This window comes from Ostrea edulis, chromosome 9 (assembly GCF_947568905.1).
Source record: "Ostrea edulis chromosome 9, xbOstEdul1.1, whole genome shotgun sequence".
NCBI lineage: Eukaryota > Metazoa > Mollusca > Bivalvia > Ostreida > Ostreidae > Ostrea > Ostrea edulis.
In genome coordinates this window covers 19,569,936-19,597,117 of record NC_079172.1, presented here as the reverse complement: position 1 = coordinate 19,597,117, position 27,182 = coordinate 19,569,936, and the positions used below count along the sequence as shown (strand labels likewise).

Genomic DNA, 27,182 nt, shown 5'->3' with positions numbered 1-27,182 from the left:
TTCATGAGAAAATAGCTATCAATACAATTCGTAGCATTATCAAAGGTAGTAAAACAGTGGAAATTTACATGTATGAAATTATTCTATAAATAAATGCAACGGATCCTAATTTTTCCAATTCTGAACTAAAATGGCTTGTTACAGATTCTGGGCCTTGTAGTCCCACTTTTCGACACCATTTCCCCCCTCTATATCAAATAACAAATATAACTACAAATGTTATTGATTAGTATGTGTTCTTTAGATACTAGTAATTATATGAATACCAATGAATAAACATTTTATTATTTCCTTAAAGTGATAAATAATATAAAATGTATAGCCATTTCATATATACTATGACTGATGAAGTATTTCGTAATTGGGATTTAAAAAAAAAAAAATTTAAGTAAAATTTCTTTATGCCCAAGATAGAGGAGTTGCCTTCAATCAAGCTAGTTTTTTGCTGAACAACATAACACCAGTTTGTGTTTTCATAATTGTCATTTATTTGAAATGAAGAAATTCAAGCATCGTTTAAAAATACCGGGAGACCAATCCGAACACATACTGTATAAAACAAACACATATTGTATAAAACAAACACATATTAAATAAAACAAACACATATTATATAAAACAAACACATATTGTATAAAACAAACACATATTGTATAAAACAAACACATATTATATAAAACAAACACATATTATATAAAACAAACACATATTGTATAAAACAAACACATATTGTATAAAACAAAACACAATTTATATAAAACATATTGTATAAAACAAACAATCTAGGCCCAATTTTTAAAAAGATACAGTTAATTTCTCACGCTTCTGGTTAATATTTTTCTATTTTATGCCCGATACTTTGTTTTAGTAATGATTGAATTGTAATTTTAGCTAATGTTCTGTAATATAAAATAATTCTCTTTAATAAATTTGCAGTTTGACAATAAAATCAAATTGATAAGGCACAAGCACACTGCCATCATCACCTATTGTGTCCATGAAAACGCCTACAATGTGTGAAAGGTAATATATAATTATAAGGTAATCCATATCTAAAAATTCCAATAATAATTATTTTATGCATGATAAATATTCATCATACCGGGAACTATTCGCTACAAAATAATATATATGCCTCCTATGAGAAGAAACCGTCCAAGCAGTAACAAATAACCAAACACTGTAATGCAGTTTTGTCGAATATGTCATTTATTGAATGACATAAGGTAAATTGTTAAGTAAAATGTATAACAAACCATTAAGGGGGATCACCTGAATAAACAATACCTGCTGAAACATGTACATAGGTGTCAGGTAAAGTGTGATCCCCCTTTGAGACTGACTAGAAAATATTGTTTCTTGTTCATCCTATAAAATCAAAATCGCAAATGGTAGCCTTTGCATTTCGTTTGCAGTCGGAATAAACCCACGGTAAACATAGATACTGTAGAATATTGTTTATCACAGTTTGTGTTTAATAAGAAATGATTTTATTAAGAAAGGCGGTTGGACGCTGTTTATAAACGGCATGTGTATACTTAATTACACTTAATGCTATCTTGGAACAGGGCAGGAATCCTGATAAACCACAAAAGGGTCTTCACACGATCGCTGAGATAGACGAGCACTTCTCCGGGGGATGGCAAAAACCTCGTCATAGAACAAAATAATATCTTAACTGGTTTTGTTAGATCGCATATCACCGCATTTATAACGCGTTTTCTTAAATGAGATTCCTTTATTTTGATTTTATCTGGAAAATTAGCATAGACTTTTATATAAAACAAGATAATGACTAGATTGAGCCGTTTCATCTTTTAATTCACATTGCTACCTCCCGTAGTAAAGAGTTCTAAATTCAAACATTTTGTAATGTTTTGTTTATTAAACATTGAATCGCAATGATAACGTTTGGTAATTAGAGTTTAAATTAATTTAGTTATGTTATTAGATTTTTAATCCAACAATGTCGATTTCTACTGCGTGAAATGAACATCAAACGAAGCGTTATCAGGACAGGCTGCAGGATTCGAGATTCTAAACTTGACAAGTCGAAGCACTGGAATCGCTTTTCTTCAGTAGAAGTGCATCATATCAACAAAATCTGCAATAGAAAAAAAAGAGAGTAAAATACACATTATAAAAATATATTCAGTCATCAAAGAAAATGGTACACGCCTGAAATACAGAAATTTTGTTTATTAATTTCAGAACGTATAAGCAAGACTTTTCCAACTCTAATTTACTATACAGGTAATAAGAAATGAATATGTGCTAATAAATAAATAATAAACAGTGTGCTTAGAACATGAGATTTGTATAGAGAGCGAGGAACTGAAAGGACATTTAACTTTGGAGTAAGTCATTCTGTTCTTCTATCCAGTACATTAGTACACGTATTACAATGTGATAGTCAGTACCTATGAATTAGGTCAGGTAATCTATAAGATTAAGAGAGAAGAGGGGGGGGGGGGGGGGGTCACACGTAAAGAGCTGTATCCTACTTAGATGTACATAAAAGATCAACTTTTGCAATTCTTTGTATAAACTTTTTAGGTGAATTTTATGAAGGCATGGTTTTGTTTTTAGTAACACTTCACAACATCTAGAAATCATTTCAGTGTATAAATATTTATGATAAAGATATCTACAATTTACCTACTAAAATGTACTCATCAGTGCATTCAAATTCAAGATTAGTACATTCAAGTTTTCTATATTCTTAGAATGACTGAAAAACAAAAGAGGGGTTTTTTTGCTATGAAATTTGAGTTATGGAGATATGCAAGAATGTGTATGAAATGTTATTCTATAGCAGGTATTTTTATATACATGTAGCTGCTTTGTAGCACAGCACGAGTATAATTTGTGAACAAATCCTTAAAATATTGATACAATCCAATTAAGTTTAAATAATATTCTGTTATTTTCAAATCAACATTTTTCGTTTCAGCAATTTCATGTCCTTCTTAAATGACTGTACATTTGGTGTTTTTGTGGGGTTTTTTCCAATCATAACTGCATGTATTTTTTTTTGGGGGGGGGGGGAGATAAGATAATTAATTTAGCACCCTATGATAAAAACTAGAAGTAATGAACAATAATTGTTAAGGGATTCTACTAAATGCATCTTATTTTCTGGACATATCATTTTTAATATAATAAAATTAATGTATTACTCGTGACGTTCTGAACATAGCATTTCTTAAAACAATACATATTCTTTATTTCTTAAATATTAACATATAAACAATATATTGTCATTTAAAAGAAAACAAATAAGACAGGTGATCTTATTCTGAACAAAAATGACAGTACATCAAATATTTTAAAGATGGAGATTGACAATTTTTATTTTTAAACAATCTATTACTCAATTGAATTGAAGGACCGGGCAGCAGGAGCAATGCATTCCCTGGAGATCGATGGATAATTATAATGTGCGAAACATTTTTCTGAATTTAGATGCCTTAGAAAAGTGTTTGTCAAGATTACAAATTCCTTTCTCATTGTTAGCATGTACTTAAAAAATTGCCTTAATTTAAACATTGTAAGTATTTTACTCATGACATTCCTTAATCAATTTTGTTTATGCATACTTCCTTGTAAACTGGACATACGAAAATAAAATGTTCACCTTCAGTATCTAACAAAAAATTAAGCAATTACCCTGTCTCTAGAATAGTAGTAATAGATTTTATCATTCCTCCAATTCTTAAAATGCTAATGGAACGTCTGAGCTACGTGTAGCATTAAGATAAATTCAGATAAATTCAGATAAAATGTGTCTCATGTTCTTAAATAAATTCGAAATTCGCAAAATCAAAATAGCGATTTATTCCAGATTTCAAAAAATGTGACTCCTATATGGTTTAATGACTTCAGATTCCCAATAATGAAATGATGTTCAGATCGTAGCTTTCTTAGTTTAAAAATTCGGTGACTTGTTCTACAAAAGTGAGAAATTTAATGTCTATACTACACAGATAAAATATATCAGTTTCTGCTAAGTGATCCCCCCTCCCCCTGCTTAAGGCTCAAAGTACAAGCTCGTTATCAATAATTCCTAGGTACAGACGGTAGTAAGTAATTGTATCTTGTCGTGAAGACGACGTGAGTCTTATTTCATCAATAAGCTGTCGTTTGTTATGTCGTATTCATAAGTACACGCAATGATTCAACGTACTTATACGATACGATACGGAAAACCAGAAAAGGAGGCGGTTAATTGTGAAATGAATAAAAAAAAACTGCACACAAGTACGTCGTACAGTATTTGGTTTCACCAGTAACCATGATAGTAAAATAGACATCAGTAACTACATGTATGATAGTAAAATTAAACATCAATAACGATGATAGTAAAATATACATCAGTTAAATCCACATGTCTGAAATACACAACACACGATATTAATATTTTAAAAAATGCATAACCATTGTTAATCAACGTCATCAGACAATTTCTCAAAATATGTACGATTGCAAAATACATTCATGTATATCATCGGGAAAAAAGTCCTTTCAATATTGTCGAGATTGCAAAACTAAAGGTGATAAAAGTTCCTCTTTGCATATATCTCATATAGATGATGATATAGAAACCTTATATCTCGCTACACCTAATACAGTGATAGGACACACTCCTCCAATATGTTGAGGGATACACTCTGCAGTTAATCATGTCTATTTATAGATAAGCATCTTAACCTCATTCTGCAGTGCTCGTAATGTGTGTCCCCTTGAGATCAAGTATTGCAAATGTTCATGAAAGGTAAATGTCAAAAACGCACCTTTGAACTCGCACAAGAAGGAAGCACTTGATATATGTTTAAGTTTATTATTGCTAAACATGCTAAAATTCTATATTTCTTTATCAGTTCAAAATATATCTTTTTCAGGATGTATGATCCACTTGGAAAACGAATGATATATTCACTTAAAAGCTATATATGTCTAATATACTTTCATCCAGTTGCCCATCATTTGAGACTCTTATTTAGTATGCATTCACGAAATTAGACTGAATGTCGAGAAATATGAGACCTTTTTATCATATATTTTTCAGACTGTACTCACCTCTATAGAAGCGCACATGATTAGTATGTGACGTCACGAACATCGAGTTATGTAAGTAAATGTAATGTCGATGTCCCGGCCAGGACAGGTTTTTCTGACTAAGTAAACGCCTGGGTACTGTCTATAGTTAAAATGGTGAAAATATATAACAATATGATTCATATTTATTTCTTTTAAGTTAGGAAAATATATGTTTTAGTTTCCTAAAAATCTTTTTAAACTAACACGTAAAAGAATCACAGAAATGAAAGTGTACATCATATCAACTACAGGTCTGAACGATCCCGGAAACAGTCTAATTGAATGGGCGGCGGAAACAAATCAAACTCGATCGTTTACAATTATCTTGAAAATGTAGTCAAAAATCATATAACACTGAAGTAAAATGGAATTTTGAAGGCTGTCAATGGTTATTAATCATGTACAAATTAATCAAGACATTTATTAAGTCAAAGAACTGGCAAAGAAAATTTCTTTGTGATTAAATGTCAGAAAAAAAGTAAGGTTTCGGCTCTGGAAGAAAAATTAGATTAAATCTTACAAGTTTGATTTACTGCAGGTGGGAGTGCAAATATTAAACCAATCATTATAACGTCCAACGTCAAGTCAACCTCTCTACCAAGATTTATAAAACATTATCTTATAATGTAAAAACTGAAAAAAGACGCATGATGCAAACATTGTTTGGATCGTTCCAGGATTGAAAACAAAAGTTATTCATAGTATAGAGAGCTTTAACTGCTCCGTCGTTTGCACAGAAAGGGAAAAAAAAACTTGAAGGATTGTGTTCCGGCTTGAGATGAGTAAGATGGCAGTGACACATTTTCACATGATTTAATTTCATCTCCTTCAGGATAGTTGCACTATCATACTTCCTAACACTTTTTAGAAAATCACTGGAAATTGCTTAAAATTTTCTGATGACCAGTCCACTTAAAACTTTCCATGCTGATCCCAAGCGACAATTTCCTAAATTGGAGATATGTAAAAGTATATTTGTTGATATTGTCAATGATTGTCCTAGTGGAAATACTGAGCTACCCATTGCAAAATGAAAACTAAAAGTGGCTTTTAACGATAGACAATTAACATTCTATTTCTAGACATACTATTACTTTAAAATGATATTATCTCAATTGAATTGAATTTCACCATATGAACGATATAGTGCACTTTAATCTGACTTGATATGCACCTCAATGTTTATAATTCAAGGTTAAAACATTTACACAAATTCTACTAGAAGTGGGATATTTCATTTCCTCAATCGATAAGCTTTCAAATAAATCTACAGTCTTATATTCAGATAGAAAATCGCTCTCTTTGTTTCATGTCAATTATTCTCACTGCTGTTTCTAACTCATCCAATTTAATTCTATAATTCCTTTTTATATTTGTAACTGTTCAATTCGCTGATAAGGAATAGACTAATTACGATGTCAATCATCCTTTTTTTTTAAAAATCCGAAATAAATGACAAATAAATTACCGATTTACATAATGTATATAACTTAACAATTTCTGCTGAACAGAATGTAGATCGTAATATTGATATGAATTATTCCTCATATCTATTTGCCATGCAAAATTAAAGAAACATGGCTAGCATCTATATAAAAACCGAAAGATGTAAATTCACTGAATCCAAGGAGAAAAGGACAGAAAACAAAATGGTATCATTATGTATTTCGTAATTAAAATCAGGTGAGTGAGTAAATGAAGCAACGCGTAGGTACACGCCTCTGTCTAATCCTACTATAAACTACATGAAAAGATCACCCTACTATAAACTGCATGAAAAGGTCACTCTACTATAAACTACATGAAAAGGTCACTCTACTATAAACTACATGAAAAAATCACTCTACTATAAACTACATGAAAAAATCACCCTACTATAAACTGCATGAAAAGGTCACCCTACTATAAACTACATGAAAAGGTCACTCTACTATAAACTACATGAAAAGGTCACCCTACTATAAACTACATGAAAAGATCACCCTACTATAAACTGCATGAAAAGGTCACTCTACTATAAACTGCATGAAAAAGTCACCCTACTATAAACTGCATGAAAAGATCACCCTACTATAAGCTACATGAAAAGGTCACCCTACTATAAACTGCATGAAAAGATCACCCTACTATAAGCTACATGAAAAGGTCACCCTACTATAAACTACATGAAAAAGGTCACCCTACTATAAACTACATGAAAAGATCACCCTACTATAAGCTACATGAAAAAGATCACCCTACTATAAGCTACATGAAAAGATCACCCTACTATAAACTACATGAAAAAGATCACCCTACTATAAACTGTATGAAACGTCACCCTACTATAAGCTACATGAAAAGGTCACCCTACTATAAACTACATGAAAAGATCACCCTACTATAAACTACATGAAAAGATCACCCTACTATAAACTGCATGAAACGTCACCCTACTATAAACTACATGAAAAGGTCACCCTACTATAAACTACATGAAAAGATCACCCTACTATAAACTGTATGAAACGTCACCCTACTATAAACTACATGAAAAGGTCACCCTACTATAAACTACATGAAAAGATCACTCTACTATAAACTACATGAAAAGGTCACTCTACTATAAACTACATGAAAAGGTCACCCTACTATAAACTACATGAAAAGATCACCCTACTATAAACTGTATGAAACGTCACCCTACTATAAACTACATGAAAAGGTCACCCTACTATAAACTACATGAAAAGATCACTCTACTATAAACTACATGAAAAGGTCACCCTACTATAAACTACATGAAAAGATCACCCTACTATAAACTACATGAAAAAGTCACCCTACTATAAACTACATGAAAAGATCACCCTACTATAAACTACATGAAAAGATCACCCTACTATAAACTGCATGAAACGTCACCCTACTATAAACTACATGAAAAGGTCACCCTACTATAAACTACATGAAAAGATCACCCTACTATAAACTGTATGAAACGTCACCCTACTATAAACTACATGAAAAGGTCACCCTACTATAAACTACATGAAAAGATCACTCTACTATAAACTACATGAAAAGGTCACTCTACTATAAACTACATGAAAAGATCACTCTACTATAAACTACATGAAAAGGTCATCCTACTATAAACTACATAAAAAGGTCACTCTACTATAAACTGCATGAAAAGGTCACCCTACTATAAACTGTATGAAACGTCACCCTACTATAAACTACATGAAAAGATCACCCTACTATAAACTACATGAAAAGGTCACCCTACTATAAACTACATGAAAAGGTCACCCTGTTATAAACTGCATGAAAAGATCACCCTACTATAAACTACATGAAAAGGTCACCCTACTATAAACTGTATGAAACGTCACCCTACTATAAACTACATGAAAAGGTCACCCTGTTATAAACTACATGAAAAGATCACCCTACTATAAACTACATGAAAAGGTCACCCTACTATAAACTACATGAAAAGATAACCCTACTATAAACTACATGAAAAGGTCACCCTACTATAAACTGCATGAAACGTCACCCTACTATAAACTACATGAAAAAGGTCACCCTACTATAAACCACATGAAAAGGTCACTCTACTATAAACTGCATGAAACGTCACCCTACTATAAACTACATGAAAAGGTCACCCTACTATAAACTACATGAAAAATTCACCCTACTATAAACTACATGAAAAGGTCACCCTACTATAAACTACATGAAAAGGTGAAGATAACGAACAGTTATCAATCTTATAACTTCTATAAAATACAAGAGTAGGGCAAACACGGATCCCTGTACATATTAAATGTGGGATCAGAAAATGAGGAGGAGTAAGCATGCCCTGTCGACTGGTCCTATCCGCTGTGAGTCCTGTGTGTTGATCAGGTACAGGGAGTAATCCGCAGACAAAATCAGTGTGTAAAGAACGGCCTAACAATTGGTATGAAACACGTCAGACATCAATTGACCCAATGACAGGTTGTATAGGTAAATTAGATTCTGATAACGAATATATAGACTTTGCGAAATGCTGATTTTAAAGGAGATTGTTTCAATCCCTGTAACATCAACTTATATATGGCAGTAGCTTAACTTGATTCAAAAGCAGATCATATGCAGAAAAAGCTGTTCCATATCAAATCAGCTGAGAAACATAAACACCAACAAAAAAAAAGATTACCTGATGATATTTTACAACAACCATTATTGAATAACACAAATCTGAAATATAAAGGAAAACCCATTTTCTTCGATAATTGGGTGAGATCTGGTATCTTAAATGTTAGTGATTTATTTGATGATGGAATTTTTAAACCGCTAGAACATTATTCAAACATTAATGACAAATCTAACTGGCTATGTGAATACAAAATTATTATGACAATCACAAAAAAATTCGAGGACTAAACGATTTTTCAAATTCAAGCTGTGTAAATAAACAAAATGTAACTAATTTTAACTTCCTTCTTGGATTTACCAATATACTTAAAACATCAAGAAATCTTTTTTATAAAAATTTAGTTGAAAAAAAGTTTTGCAAACCCAATTTTCAGGCATTACTGTCTGAAGAATTCAGAATATTCGGTGATTCTAATTGGATAAACATTTATAAATGTAAAATTAAAGATTTGAAAGACAAACAGCGGAATTCAGTTATAAGTTATTGAATAACATATTATGTAATAATGCATATATTAGCAAATGGAAAAAAGATGTAAAGAATGAATGTACACATTGTAAGCAAGTTGAGACTACAAAACATCTGATTTACGAGTGTTATAATGTTTTAAATATATGGAACACTGTTAGCAGTTATCTATCCTTCAAAGTTCTATGGAAACACATTGTTGTTGGGTTTTTTCTAGAACAAAATGATAAAACCAAATCCTTAAATTTACTTATTACTTATATAGCCTACAGAATATACAAACATAAAATGTTATGTAGATTAGATTCTTTAAGTGAAACGACTTTTAATATGTATAATCATGTTAAAAAATCATTATGTTTCTATACATCAGTATTGAAGTATATAAATGCAAAAGAGCATAAATTTTTTGAACAACTTTGTAAATTAATGTAACTTGACTGCTGTGAAGAGACCAGTATAAACTATCCTTAAATATTTATCATTATAACTATACGGTCAACTTAGGTAATTTCTATGTTATTCTACTGTTGATATATCTACATCAACGTTGTATATGATATTTTTATGATTTCAAAAAATATTTGATATTATGTATTTTCATATAAATTATATATATGCCTTATATGAAATAATATTATAATAAAATACATTCAATCCAATGGGCCCCTGGCACCATTGGTGAGAATTAAGAGGGAGTATCCGAGGATATTTTATCCCAAATAGTATGTATACTTTTTAATAAATGATGAAAATTCAAAAAAAAAACAAAAAAACAAAAAAACACCAAATGCTGTTGATAATGGAATATTGGTACTTGAATATGGGAAGTTGATGATGAGAAGCTGAGGTCATCCCAGTTATTATAATGCTGAGTTGTTAGTTTGTCACTAACTTCTATGTTCAATAAAATATCTAAGTATGAAGCAGATGTGGGGGACTCTATTGTGTCTTTTATTTCAAGTTCACTGGGATAAATCGAATTGACATATGAATGAAAATGAGTATTGAACGTCGTCGATGTATCTAAATGTCGAGTTGAAAACCACAATAAGATATTTTTCTTTTCATGTAGAAGCTTCTGAATAAATTCTGCCTCGTAAAAATATATAAACAAGTCACAAGGAGCACAATTCGTGCCCATGAGTATTCAAATAAACTGTTTCGAGACCTGATAACCAATGACTAGGAAGATATTGTCAAAGAGGAACTTCAGCATCTTTTGAAATCAAATTCGGAGTACTTGTGCTTAAAATCAGGGTGGTGTTAAACAAAGTATTTTGAATGATTGATCACTAGATAGGAAATATTTCCTTTTCCCATGTTATTGAAGAAGCAATTGTCTATGATGTCAAAGAGTTTAGTTTTTACTTTATCGTGAGGAATGGTCGTGTGAAGTGTTGAAAAATCATACGTTGGTTGTTTATGTTATAAAAAAAGTTTTGTGATTTCAAATTTACTAAGAGATCTTTAGAATTTTTTATAATTCACATTTGACTTGCACCACTTTTGGTATATATTGTAGCACACTATATATGTTTGAAGTTTCTCCTTCATTTTCGTGAGGAGCAAAGACATGGGCTTGATAGAACATGTAGTGGATCTAACAATGTATCTCTGTAAAGATTTTGTGAAGTTTAGAAATCCAGTATAGGTATTTTAACTCATATTCTTCGTCCCATTGACTATGATATTAAATGCGTTTAAAACTGAAACATAATTTTGAAGGATTTCATCTTTTGAAAAGGAAAATGGAGTATAAGTATTACCAAAAGTTCGTTTAAAATACAGTTGTAATGATGAGCCTTACAAACAAAGACAATGTCATTACAAGCTTTGTCAACTGGAATCAAAACATATTCCTCATGTAACCTATCTAATTCTTTGATCACATTTGTTTTACTAAACACAGGAGCATATATTGTACACACTTTTTTTTATGTTGGATACGTGATTGTGATATTTTTCATATACATGTGCATTTAATCCATTCTGACAAGGTAGCAAGTTCTTCTTTTCCATATTTAGGCCATGGTCTGGCATAATCGTGGACAGAATTCATAATAGAGAACAAGTTCTGTCGCCAATTAAAAGACCGAGGCTCTCTGTATTTAGGACCTTTTATAATAAGTGATTTCAGGTCCTCATTATCAACTATATCAACATCACCAGTAATGATATGTCCAGCTGGACTATAGTTGAAGGTAGACGAAGAACAAGAACACGTCGGCGGGCTATATACATGCATAAGATGGCCTGTATGTAATGCAATGTTGGTAATTAAAAAGTTTGGATGTAATGGTAGAAGTATATTTGTAGGATATACAGGGTGCGGGCGAGAACTGAATTTTTTTTATATGAAGAAGAATGTTGCTTATGGTAACGGCATCTATTCCTTTGTTAGTGATTAAGTTTAAGGAACTGAAGGGTTATCATCCGTAATCTGCAGTGGTTTAAAGAGGCCTGTGATGGGCAACGTTCATAATCATAGAATTCAGTCTGTATCCTGGTGATAAAAACTTCAAATATGGACTAGATTTGGCTTCTTTAAAATTATCTCAATAGAACAGAGTAAAGTTTTGTGCTGGTATGATGTGAATCGAATGGTCTGTTGACGTAAGATAAAAGTGAGTCAAACATGACATCATTTATATTTGGTCTTTTGTATGAACGATGTCCATGACTGCGTTTACGTCTTTGAGCATTTGGAAAAAGTCATACCACATTTGCCCTACTCTTAATTTTGTAATCTTTATTGGAGTTATGAGATTGATTATTGTTCTTCATGTTATATTAAAATCCTATTACATTCATGTTATTTCTTAATGGACTAGTCGGATTCCCTACATTGTATATGTTGTATTTGCACCCATATGGAAATGCAGTACCTAGAGTCTTGATTCAGTGATCTTTTATTTGTCTACGAAAAGGGAGTACTTAGAGGTCCAAGGGTTATTAGTATGATGACAAGTCTTTTCTAGAATTCTGACTCGTAGACAACGTTAGAAGATTTGCAGGTCAAATTTTCAAACATTTTGGTACAGAAGCTACATTTGCTGAGATTACTAATAAATGAATTCCTAGTGATCAATACATCACACGTTATACAATATTTGACAGAACAGAGATGGAGCACGTAAGGTCCGTATAGGAATCATCAAAAATGTCCCTTCATGAAACATGGCAATATTTACATACCATAAGACTTTGATATTTCGAAGGATAATCCGAGGGACACAAACCATTCTGCTGAGTCTGTACCCTTTATAGACACCACAGAGAATGACACCTTTTTTATATTGAACGACAGGTCAGCCAGTATTATCTCGTTATTGTTTATATTAATGAATACAACTGTTTGTATACACGAATTGTTTTTATTTTAACCTGTTTATGTATTTTTAACTTTTATGTCCGTCGGATGGGACGTTAAAGGGTGTCCCGTGTCAAGGATCACAACCCCCTTGGCACGCAAAAGATCGTTTCCCTGATGTTCAAAAAAGAGTAGGCTCACTGGGGGCCGTCAGGGAAATTTAAACACTCACATCCAAACATAATTCAATTAAATAACCACCGTAAAATGGCTGAAATGTTGCCAAAACGGCGTAAAACTTCCATCAATCAATATGTTAATGGAAGAGCATATATCGAGCGACAAGAATCCTCGGGAACACTGTGTCCACCAACGGAGATAGATGCTCGACGGTAAAATGAAAAGGTGAAGATAACGATCAGTGATCAATCTCATAACTCCTATAAAGGTGAAGATAACGATCAGTGATCAATCTCATAACTCCTATAAAGGTGAAGATAACGATCAGTGATCAATTTCATAACTCCTATAAAGGTGAAGATAACGATCAGTGATTAATCTCATAACTCCTATAAAGGTGAAGATAACGATTAGTGATCAATCTCATAACTCCTATAAAGGTGAAGATAACGATTAGTGATCAATCTCATAACTCCTATAAAGGTGAAGATAATGAACAGTGATCAATCTCATAACTCCTATAAAAGTGGAGATAACGATCAGTGATCAATCTCATAACTCCTATAAAGGTGGAGATAACGATCAGTGATCAATCTCATAACTCCTATAAAGGTGAAGATAACGAACAGTGATCAATCTCATAACTCCTATTACGAATACAAATTCAAGAGTAGGGCAAACACGGACCCCTGGACATACCAACGGTGGAATCATGTGCCTAGGAGGAGTAAGCATCCCCTGCCGATCGGTCATACTGCCGTGAGCCCTATTCCTGATCACGTAAACGGAGTAATGCGTAATCAAGATCAGTGTGTAAAAGAACGTGTGTTATGTCACAATGTATTGTAAAACGGACTGTGGATATTTCATCAATCTAGCGCAAGACTAGTTGCGATGGAATTTATTGACAATTTTAGTCAATGTTTTCTCATTCTCATTCTCATTCTCATTTAGTCAATCCATTCCGTGCATAACCTTCTTCGATAGTTATTTTGCAGCAATAACGATTTGGTGTGCAATATTCTTATTATAATACCACGTTTTGAGTGTGACATCCTAATTGCTATCTTTTTTTTAATCCGTGCGCAAAAATTAAAGTATATGTATATGAAAACACTGATAAGAATAGTAAGGAAAAAACGGAGTGACTGTAAATATTGTAAATAGTGCATCTTGATTATCTCACTGGCATGGAAACAACTATTCGTAACCTTAACTCACATAAACGTCAAAAGTCTTGAATCTACATTAGGGAGATTGGGGGTTACAAACCCATGGCATAAATTCGTACGAGTTTTTTTTTACGATTATGGAATGCATCGTTAATCACGTGATATTGACTGCAATTCGCAGGTCCTCCAACATAAGTATTGTAAGTATTGTTGTAATCTAAACCACGGTGACAATGAGAGTACCAGGCGCATCAATGTCTGGTACAAGAGTCAATTACCCAGATAACGCTTCCGAACGCGTTTGGTAGTGATACGAACTACGACAACACATGACAATGAGTATACAAGTGTTATTCGTACATTTTGTAGTAAGTCAACTTTTTAATAGCTGATTGGCTTTAAAGTTCACAATTTTAATCGTATGGATTTTTTAATACACGTTACACTTGATCAAATGTAAATTAAGCAAAGATATCTTTAATGAGTTTTTCAGTACTATGGAAAAGAAATATACTAGTACACAGGTATGAATGGTAAGAAATTACATGAATCGTATACAAACTTGGAGTATATCATCTGGGCAATGACAAAGTCGACCAATTAGAGGGTTTCTAGATATACACGACACGTGGGAGGTGCGGATCTAGATATACCCGACACGTGGGAGGTGCGGACCCTCCCTTCACATTCACACAATCAGCAACTACAGTGTGCCACAAATTTCATTCAGAAAGGTATACATAGAGCAGCAATGTAAAATTGTAAGGTATGTTTAATACATGAAAATACAATCATACGATGAATTATGCTGCAATTTGAACTGTTTAAAACAGACATCAAACCCAATCTTACAATCATGAAATCGACACCACCCTGAAATAGTCGATCTACACGTCATACTCACGACAGAAAATTACGGTACGTACAGATGAGGTCTATCAGTACTAATTAGGTAAAGATGAGGTCTAGCAGTACTAATTATGTAAAGATGAGGTCTAGCAGTACCAATTACGTAAAGATGAGGTCTATCAGTACTAATTACCTAAAGATGAAGTCTGTCAGTACCAATTACGTACAGATGAGGTCCATCAGTACCAATTTGGAAACCATCTAGAGTAGAAGGGAATTAAATAGCAAACATTTATATCCTTATTTTAAAAAAGAAAATAAGTACATGTAGATGTATGAAGACAGTGTGCTGCACTAAGTGGTGGATTGATTGAATATGGTTTAACGTCCCTCTCGAGATTTTTTCACTCATATGAAGACGTCACCATTGCCGGTAAACGGCTGCAAAATTTAGGCCTTTGATCGGCACTTATGGCCATTGAGAAGGGAGGGTCGTTATCTTGCCATATCTGCTGTGACACGGGCTTCAGTTTTTGCGGTTTCATCCAAAAGACTGCCCCATTTAGTCCCCTCTTACGACAAGCAAGGGGTACTGAGGACCTATTCTAACCCGGATTCCCACGGGACTGGTACATTGATGTCAAACATGGGTAATCTGTGTCCAGTGTAGGAAGATTTTCTCTTTTGGTGCATACACAATGCTGGCAAAATATAATGAATATCATGTATGACATGCAGTGCGCATGCGCATTGATGGAAGCCCCGGATGCTAATATTCATATCAGTTTTAAAAGGAAAATATTTAGACTATTATGATATGCATATTTGTCTCTCTATAAGTATCCATATCAAGAGGTTGGTTCTGATAAAAAAAAAAAAATCATTTTGTGTTTAATGCATGAAAGGTGGGCAATCTAATAACCCCTTTAAGGAATACAAAACAGAGAGTTGGGTAAACACGGACCCCTAGACATACCACAGGTGGTATCAGGTACGTAGGAGAAGTAAGTATCGCCTGTCGAACGGTCACGCCCACCGTGAGCCCTATAATTTGATCAGGTAAATGAAGTAATACGTAGTCAAAATCAGTATGTAAAGAACAGTCTAACAATTTCTATGAAGCACGTCGAACAGCAGTCGGTCTATAATGACAGGCTGTATTTGCAAATCAGATCATTGTAATGACCAAGGGCGGATCCAGTGCCAATTGCAACACCCCCCCCCCCTTAAAAATATAATCTATTTTTCATCTAAATATATCCAAAGACACTAAAATATATACGTTTTATTTCTTCAGAACTCAGTAGTTTCAGGGGGCTTTGCCCTGGACCCACTGAGATTAACAAAACAGTGCACAACCATCCGTCATCCCCCCCCTGCAGAAATTTCTGATCCTCCATAGACGAGTGTAGCACATATTGACCTTTTTCAGTCACGTTTTAACTACGTCTAGAACTTTGAATTAGGGACACGTCAGAAGCTGCTTTGCTATTTGCATACTGACTGAGATTCAGTTAGGAAGTTTGAAATGAAACATGAATATATAGACTATACACAGGGCCACTATGTACATGATTAATTGACATAATACCATGTGTGACAATTCAGATATTGTTTCAATTTATCACGATATGCATCTTACTTAAGGAGGAAGTAAAGATTGGGGGAATAAACTAAGGAAACGTTGTTTCCTTTCTACGCTGATTTTCTCAAACGGATTTTTAATCTATTGAGGCGATATATTGTTCGGATATTTAACAATGTAACATCGATAAGTGAAACGACCACGGCTAAACCCCAGACAATTCTGAAAATGAGACGGATGAACTTAACCCTAACTCTTTTCAAAATCTAAATTTTTTTAAATTTGTGTAGAAATTAGTAAATAGATACAGAATGTGGTACAGTAATTTCAGATTTTGAAAAATATTCATCTCACGTTTGTATTAAGGAGGCTGATGAGTTTACGCCATTTTGATTTTTGAAAGTTCGTAAATTTAACTTATTTTATTATCGTACCAGTATGTACAAATGAATACATGATAGCAATTTTTCAGGATTATCTAAGATACTTTACACATTTTTAGAAATACTTTTCAAATAAATAAATGATCATATACTTTCAATAAATCCCTTGCTATACTGGATTGTCATGCTATGGTTGGGATTTTTGTTCTTTTCACTTAGCACGAAAACTTGTTAAAGTTTTAAACAGACATATCTACAAATGGAAGCTTTGCTAGTTTGTTAGCTGTCCAATCAGTTTGTTCATTTGTTTGTATTACCTCACAATTTTTTAATAAAATGCCCCAAATTTGCTCTAAACAAGTCGCTCAAAGCCTTAGCGGTGAGTGCTTTTTATCACTTGCTGTGATACGTGCCCTTTGGTTTTCAAGGTCATATCCGAAAGACCATGACTCCCAGAATCCGGGTACCTGTGGAAGGAACATTTAATTCTTAATATATACGTTAGTGTCGCGGGTTTGACGCGGGGTCAGAGGTCGAACTCGAGACCTCCCAAATGGACATTTAATGCTTGTTTTAACCCGCGCAGTAAACAAACAAGGTCGGCTCAAGAGCCAATTTGGGCTCACATTGAGCTAAATATATATTGTGATTCTTTAAATAATAGAATGTATTTCTTTGGTTGTTACCTTCGCATTAACGCAGTATAATTATATTCTCCAAAATGGAGGGTATAATTATATTCCCCGGCAGTGCAACTGTGTTAAATGCTTTTAGGTGATCGTGTGACGGTGCATGCATGTTCATTATTACCGCAATAATATTTTTTCGACAGATTGTTTAAGTACTTATACTCCGATACATACAGTTTCTAATGACACTATAATCCCGTACTTTTTGCGAGTTCACCTATTTTATTTTTCTAGGGAATGTACTTTATTATTAATCTATTTACTGTAGACACAAATATTGTTAAATAAACTACTGATACATATTATTTACAGTGTATGTATGTCAATTATGAAAAATACCAAGATAAAAGATACCTATGCGATGAAAAATATGGAAATTATAAAAATAAATCGGATTGACCAGGTCTACAGTCAATTAAACCGAAGTAGAGTTGTACTTATAGCAAACTGAAACAAACGAGTGCCTGTGAATATATATTGCGATAGAAAGTACTCTTTAGATTTTTCACTTTTTATAATAATTATCACAGGGTTTCACATCGTGTTAACTCTCTATCTTAAAGGGGCTGAACTAGGATGTCAAAACTTTTGGTTTTGTTTTGTTTTTTAATTCTGAACCCTGATTAAAATCTGGAATGCATTAAAAACGAAGAAAAATAAATCTGAAAGCAAAAAATACGACCTCCAATCAAATTTATGAAAATCATGTAAAATTTCTCCGCAAAGAATTATTCACTTCCATACAATTTAATGTTTCGGTCATCATTAATTCTATTTAAGCAAAAGAGAATCCAATGTCAGAATTACAACAAAAATAGTAAAATGAATTTTGATATCTCAGTAGGGATTTCATGTACTTTAAAGCAGTTTTAATCATTTTAGTAACAATCGGCCAATATGACTTTGGCAGCCGATGCCCCTCTAAGAAGAGAACAAATGTCGTATAGTAGATAAAATACAATAAATTAGTGATACGATTATTACGAAGTATTTGTGTCTGACGTCATTTCCTGTCCTTGATAAAATTCTAGTTATCTGTTAACTTACTTAGAAAATAAACAAAATCTCTGTTCTCTCTGTAATGCTTTTAAAGTATATATAATTCTCTCTCTCTCTCTCTCTCTCTCTCTCTCTCTCTCTCTCTCTCTCTCTCTCATTTACATGTGAAATTTAACAATTATCAAAATATCAATAATTCACCACGCTATTTGCAAGTCAAAAGCACATAATTGAAGGTGAATAAGGTTATTTGTGTATTATTATGAATTTTTCACTCATACAGAGACGTCACCAGTTTAATTGAAGTGCCACAAATTTTGACTAATGCACGGTCCTCAGGGCCGTAGCTCAGTGAGTTTTTTAACGTGCCAACGCCTACCGTGACACCAGACCTCCGTTTTTAAGGTCATAGCCAAAAGACCCGAGACTTTTACCTCTAATTCTGAGCGTTTGGTAAAGGAACAATCAGTATTCATGTTAAACGTCTTGGATTGGCCGCGACACCAGGATCGTGAATCGGGTCTCCCTGTTGCGAAGCAGAGCGAGGGATTCGGGTTCATTTCTCGATTAATAAGACACAGTAAATATACCTCCTTTTCACGGATATGACTTTGTATTCAACATAGAATACCACTCTTACATATACATATCTTTTATTTGCTATTATCGTTTACCTGATCAGGATATAGGGCTCAGGGCGGATGTGACCGGTCGACAGGGGATGCTTACTCCTCCTAGGCACCTGATCCCACCTCTGGTGTGTCCAGGGGTCCGTGTTTGCCCGACTCTTTATTTTGTATTGTTATAGGAGTTATGAGATTGATCACTGCAGGTTCAGGTGTACATACATGTATATATGTACTTTCTTTAATATTTAATATTTTCTTACAGAACTTCAGATGTACATTTTCAATACATTTCGTAGTTTCAAAACCCCATAGTTCTGAACCATATAACAAAATGGGTTGAATCATATTATCAAAAAGGAATAATGTCTGCTTACATGACATATTATACCACTTTATAAATCTAAAAATAGTATATAGAGCTTTTTCTGCAGAGGAACATGACGATTTTGCCTTTTCCATGATACACCAAGATATTTATAAGAAGATACAATTTCCACTTCTTTACCATCATGAAACCATTTTCTGAATTTTTTTACAATGCCACTATTTCGAAATACCATGATTTTTTTTTTCATTTTTCTAAATTGATACTCATTCCATATTTCCTACAAAACTGTTCTAGTACTCTAATTTGTGATTTTAAGTTTACAACTGTATCAGAAAAAAATTGCTATGTCATCTGCAAACAATGACTGCATTGTGTTTGGCATGTTTTCATCAAAATATACACCCTTGCAATTCATATCTTCTAACATGAATAAACATGATAAACAATAGTGGACTAAGCATACACCCTTGTCTTGTACCCGTAGATCATTTGGGGAAAAAACCTGAGAGTTCATTTTTGTTTATGACACAGGGACTTAACTGTGAATACATAGATTACAATTTTTGAGCTGGTACCCTTTACCAATAAAGTATACAATAATATGTTATGCTGAACACAACCAAAAGCTTTTGAAAAGTCAATGAAAAAACAATAGAGTCTCCTTTTCTTTTTACTTAGATATTTAAACATATTTGTTTGCAAAATGAAGCAATTATCAATGTTTGAGTAACGTTTTCTAAATCCTTCCTGTTGCTCACACAATTTATTTTCTACTTCTGCCCACAGTGTCAACCTATAATTAATAACCTTTGTAAAAAAAAATTCCCATGTAGATATAGGTATTCGCTGTAGAGAGGTTATGTAGATGTAGGTATTCACTGTAGTGAGGTTATGTACATGTAGGTATACACTGTACTGAGGTTATATAGATGTAGGTATTCGCTGTAGGGAGGTTATGTAGATGTAGGTATTCACTGTAGTGAGGTTATGTAGATGTAGGTATTCACTGTACTGAGGTTTATAGGTATTCGCTGTAGAGAGGTTATATTGGGCGTTTTGACTCATCTGAATCTAGTGCTTAACTGCTAGTAAACGTAACACAAGTTGCGTAATATACCTAACGCGTGACTTCTCTATATGAGTAAAAAAAAAAAAAATTCCAATAAAGCATACAAACAACAATGGTTTTACGGGAGTGGTATTTACTACACAGGTTCACATGTACTCACAACTCTACAAAATATGGATGTCGCTATGGAGTATGTAATGATGGTCAACTGAAAAATCATCCTAGTACGAGAAAGAAATTGTTATTCAATAACGGCGCGCGCGTGTGTGTGTTTCAGAGAGAGAGAGAGAGAGAGAGAGAGAGAGAGAGAAGATCGGGGAACTCGGTGCATGTATATAGAATGGAATATTCCCTTTGAAACAGGAAGGTTTGCTGACTTGTTTTTTACTTTTTTGAATGTTCAAACTACAGGGGAAATTAAGAAAATTACAGTGTGTATATATATATATATATATATATATATATATATATATATATATATATAATGACCTAATTTATCAGAGCAAACACAGATCTTACTACCAATGTACGGAAAACGCTATCGATAATAGAGGAAATGTACGTGTCAACAAAATCTCCAAACCGGAAACTGCGCACTGCTAAACCTCTGATCCGTTCTCTCCTAAACAGGAAAATTAGTACAGAGCGAGTAATGGTTAGGGTCTCTGATCAAAGCTAGATATAAACTGCGGTCGTGCCCTCTCTGTTTGTCCCCGTTCTTAGATCCGGTAAACAAAATCACACCATTAAATTGTTATATGATTAGTTGAGGCTGAATATGGAATATTTACTTGTATATAGTATTTACTGTTATCTATTCGCAAGTTCCCCATTGACTTTACAATTAGCAACATCTTATTATGTGTGGTTCATTTCTGCATTACTCTGTTATTGGATGATTTAAATAGTATTTCTAAACAAGTAATTCTTCTGTTGCACATCTTCAAACTTTAATGAAGTTTGTTTTTACAGAACACAAATATTACATAAATCCAATTACATAGATCAATATTCGATTTCAGTCAGATATCGAAAACAATTGTAAAAAGTCAACTAAATAGTGATTGAAAGTACCAGTAACGAGCTAAAATCATGGGGTATTTACGATGTTTTTGGACTCAACACTAAATTGAATTTAAAATATATATAAGCGCCTATGACAATTACTTTGTACACGCCTATTCAAACATTGCACTTCTTCCCATTTATTATCAAACTCAGATTCAATCAATAGCAAAATTATCTTTCACACTTGGAATATAAATTACTTCCTCCATGCAAATCTTCGATTCGCAAAACAAATTAGAAAAAGTAGTTGTCGTTTATTTATATCAATCTGAAGTGCATCTCGACAGGGACAAGATATAGGCTCAAGTGTCTTCCTCACGCCGACTTTCATCTTATTCAACCGAAGTATTGAAAGAAGTTGTGTAAAACACTTTGTATAGAACGATGATGTGGCGCTCCATACAGGAGTGTGGTTTTATGAACTACTTATGATTGTTTATAAATACTTAGATATCACTGAAATCAATGATGTTTATCAATACGTTACAAGGATTATTAATATCTCCTAAAGGAAGCCGAGAGTGACCGCACCAGCCCATTCAGTGCGCTGATTAATGCCTTTTAATTAACTCAGAATTCAGTCACCTCATTTATCGATATCACGTGGTTAAGAATATGTGTAATCATATATAAATTTGCATTATAGTTAAATTTCCACATTCCTATCATGAACATGTAATAAGGTATGGGATATTTCTGTGTCTGTGTTCACACATTCACTTGTTCAAGTTTATTTACTTATTTCAATCCACGCAAAGTATATGTAGAAATGAATACATTTGTAAAGTAATGCACAAAAATACGAAAATACTTTCTAGCTTGCTAATACGACATTGGAGTATCTGAGTTTTCTTTGTTTAATGTTCTACTATACTGAAAGACAATTTTACTAAACATGACAGAATTCTGAAGAGAAATAAAATCCTAATGCATAATATCACGATCCAGCCAGAGTATTTTCATGTAAACCTCATAACAATATTGTTAAATCTTCAAAAAATCCTTTTTATCAATCATACCTTTGAACTTGACCTTTGTATATGGGAGAGGGCCTACATAGGCTCTGCCTGTTGCCCAATCCTGTTGAGTTTCTCAATAAAATGTTTAAATTAAATTAAATTAAATTAGAGTATTTTGAATTAAAGAGAGCGTACCAGATGATTATACATCAGAGAATTTATTTCAAGATGTGAGCTTTGACAAGTCTGATGTGTGGGTAATACCAAAAGGTTGTGCATGTATATTTAAGAGGTTAAGAACTTTTTTTTTTTTGAAATAATAATGATAATTGCAGTTATTTGATTTTGGAAAAGGAACATACCATAACGTACCATATACTATCGAGTGGCTGTCAATAGGTTTATACTTCAAAGTACTACACTGAACAGGTGAAATGCTTTCCTGAAAGTCGTTACAATTAGTATTTGTATTAATGCATTTCCACATGACTTGACTGGTCACGTATCCGATTAACTAAAACACATTTATTTGAAATTAAAACTTCTACACTGCAAAAATGAGTAAAAATAAAAAGATTTCAAAAATTACATCGTCGTATACCCCCTTCCTGAATTTACTCAAAAGATTGAGTGGGTGTTACTCTGGTTTTTTTGTGTAACGTCATTAATTTTTTTTATTTTATTTGAATGAACTCATATTTTTACACACTACAACGCACAGCCAAATATTGACAAACTGCTATAAGTTTTATGAATTTGTTTTTATTTTCATATACCTGTTGACATAGAATATTTTATCACACACAATACAAGAATCGTTTATTTTTTGGTAGCAAAGGGTAAAGAAGAATAAATTATGTTTTTGTTGTCTTACCATGATAATAATGATAATCGTTGTCGTTAACAATAACTATCAATTTAATTGATTATTTTGAATATAAATTAAAATAAGAGTATGACTTGTCCATATTGATTGTAGAGAAAACATTCGTGGACATGCAGTTATAGGGACCTAGCTTGCATATCCGGAAGTTTAGAAAGAATTATTTACCTTATGAAATTAGAAGCATGACGAAAATGCATTTTCCAATATCCATAGATTTTTAAGAATACAAAGCATTACGATATTACCTTATCAAATTAGAAGCATGAAGAAAAACCATTTTCCAATGTCCTTAGATTTTTACAAATACTACACATTACGATATCGTAGAATATTCCTTATATCTGACCGACTGCAAAACTGGTTATAAGTTGTGGTGGTTAGACAATTACCAATTATATGGCTAGTGAGTTATGGTAGAGAGGTGGTGATTGTAACAATCGCTAAAGTCAAGTGTAACAAGCTGTGGGAACAAAGAAATAGTAACACGGCTAAGCCAAAATATTCTTACATGTACAAGGAAAGGGGCACCTGCTATCATCATCGTTAGACTATAGTTAATGTTGAAAACACTATACCTAGTACTTCTAGAATATGTCTCTGCTTTTTTTTTTTTTTTTGTTCACTTCGATCTATAGAAGAGGAGAATATGAATATGATTTTTAACGAGTTTATCTTGGATTGTTTATTCTGTTCAAGTACTATTGAGTTCCAGTCAAGTACATGTGCTTGGGCTTAAATGCCACCTTCTTGAAGAGAAATTCAATGTTTCTATTTACCAACTCCATCCAGGATACCAATGGCTAATTTCACAAAAATTCTGACAATTCGTGTGATGAAAATTTAGAAACGTATAATTTCTTAAGTCATATCTTACAGGTTTCCAAATAAGATAGAATATCAAAAATATACAAAGATAAAATATCCGTAGACTAGTGAAAACCTAGCATTTGCTTGGTTGTAAAACGGAGGTTTTTTCTTTTATCTTTTACAGCTAGACTTTATGCGTGGAAAGGGCCACATATTTTATACATTAAACAAATCGGAGAACAGGAGCCTGTATTTATAATAGATTTTACCACTAGGATCAGTACCTTTAACTGGTTTTTAAAAAAAACTTTCCATTCATATTTCAAAATTATGAAATATGATTGCTCATCGTTTATCTAAACTTGCCAAAAATTTGAATTTTTAAAAATGTTCGCCGTTAGATAAATTGTAATAAAGTGTTTTAGGTATAGGTCACACACCCTTGATAGACTCCAGTAAGTGTCACTTGATTTCAATAGTTTAGATAAGATTTAAATTGGTTTATTGTTTATTTTACAATCTTTAATCTGTATCATTTTCGTTTACAGATTTAGAATAAATATTTGATGTCTCTAGCAAATATTTTTTCCCAGTTGGAGTAATCTTGTGTACACGTATCTATAATATAACGATTGATGTTCAGGAATTTTTGAAAATTTTGTTTGCGTGATTGAAGATATTGTTAATAATACTCAATTTGTTGAATACTTATTTGTTATTTCGTTCAAAATCAGAAGAAAAAGAATTTACAAAAGGTCCATGATATTTTTTAAAACGTAAAATGTTTTAACAATTTCTGAACATTACAAACATATTATATGTACATGTAAAATAAACTTTGTACCTCAGAAAGGTTATACAGGGTCTGCCTGCTGTCTAATCCTATTACATGCTACATATAATCCAAAACTTAAAAAGGAAAATGTAGAAATATTTTTAACATTTCTAAATAAAGAGCATATTTCGTATTGTCGATTTCCTCTTTTTTATTTTCATCTACTATATATACATAAAGTCTGTAAAAGTAGAAACTGAACATGATATAGAAGTCAGAATAAGGTTTGTTACGGATATGTAGAAGTTAGTACTTACGTGAATCGGGTTCTTAATACCCATTCAAATAAAACCCGTCTGGTCTGCAAGAAAGAATTATATCACTTTTATATTATGCAAAACCATGTAAATGATAAGGACTTATAAAAAGCAACGTTTAGCAAAGGAGGAAAAAAACTTTCATAGAACAATTATTCGAAGTACCAAATTCTTCACTTGATGGTTGTTAGCAATTTATCCGTGTTGTACAAAACTCTTTCGAAAAATTAAGATAATTCAAAACAATGTAACATCAAAACCTGGTAACGAATTCCACGTGAGGATAGGACCCTGCGTCTGTGACTGGTAACAACTGTTCCCCGGGACGCAGATTGAGTGAAAACAGTTAAATTTTAAGGATGATTTAAAACCATACAACTGTGTAACTAAACGCTTAATAAAACCCGCAAAGATATACTGAAACATGCATATGAGATATAATAAAGATAGATCGGGGGCCAGACAAAAAAAAACACTTTTCATTTACGCGAGGAATAAAAAAAAACAACCGGGGCATGTGGGTTTTTGCTGTTAGATTCTATGATAGAAAAGGTGAACGAAAGGCATTATTCGTGGAAACTGAATCCTCCTTTGCCATAAAGCATGCTAGCTGAATGTAAAATTTCGACGACAGACAGACTGGATTTTGTTGTTATGCTCTATAAACTAAAACACGACAGTGTGGCGATCTCACATGCAGACCATGTCGGGCAGTGAGCGCTCGCCGATTTTGAGACTAACCACCCCCTCCTTGCGGGCGGTAAACGACTCGCTCGACGGTGATTTGAGGCACTAATCTACGTGCGATATCGGATTTTATCGAGAAAAATGTCGTTTCACTCTTTTCCAAATGATTTCAATTTCATACAAAACAGTACACGGAGTAAACATCCTACTCTGTAGAATAACATTAAGGCACATTGTTGATACGAAAATTGAATCGTTTAGTAAGCGCAAGAAGTAAAGATTAATAAATAAACGAGGCTTCACACGTTGTTTCATTTGCGGAATTTATGAAAAACGTTTTCAAATAATTACAAAAATAGTTGGCATTTTGCAAATATGAAAAAAAAAAATCTTTGGAAATACATTTCAACAAACCAAATAAATAAAAATATCTACTCTTGTCAAGCTCACTATAATACAAGAGAAAGTATCTCCCAAACTGTTTTTATAATTTCTTGGGGATTAGAACTTAAGAAAGAGATTATATTAGGTTTATACAGTCATAAATGTTAATATAAGCCTTTGTAAAATACTGAAGCTCACGAGGAGGGATGAAATATTCGCCCTTTTCCTGCTTGAATTTTACAGCAGGAAATCTCTCCGTCATTGGCATACCGGATTGTGATTGGACGGCGTCTGAGCATAATTTGAGATACAGAAAGACCCCCGTTATCGAATAGAGCAAAAC

The 27,182-nt window shown here is 32.9% G+C and overlaps 1 long non-coding RNA gene across 2 annotated transcripts; it reads right to left on the bottom strand.

The window, feature by feature from the left end:
- Nucleotides 1-464: 464 nt before the first annotated feature.
- LOC125657543 (uncharacterized) lies at nucleotides 465-27,179 on the bottom strand. 2 transcript variants are annotated; one of them, XR_007363382.2, is made up of 3 exons: nucleotides 27,038-27,179; nucleotides 25,769-25,812; nucleotides 465-2,104 (listed from the first exon to the last, which is right to left on the bottom strand). It is a non-coding gene; the product is annotated as an uncharacterized LOC125657543 (long non-coding RNA). The 2 variants fall into 2 exon arrangements; XR_007363383.2 differs by lacking the exon at nucleotides 27,038-27,179 and adding an exon at nucleotides 26,029-26,951.
- Nucleotides 27,180-27,182: the final 3 nt, after the last annotated feature.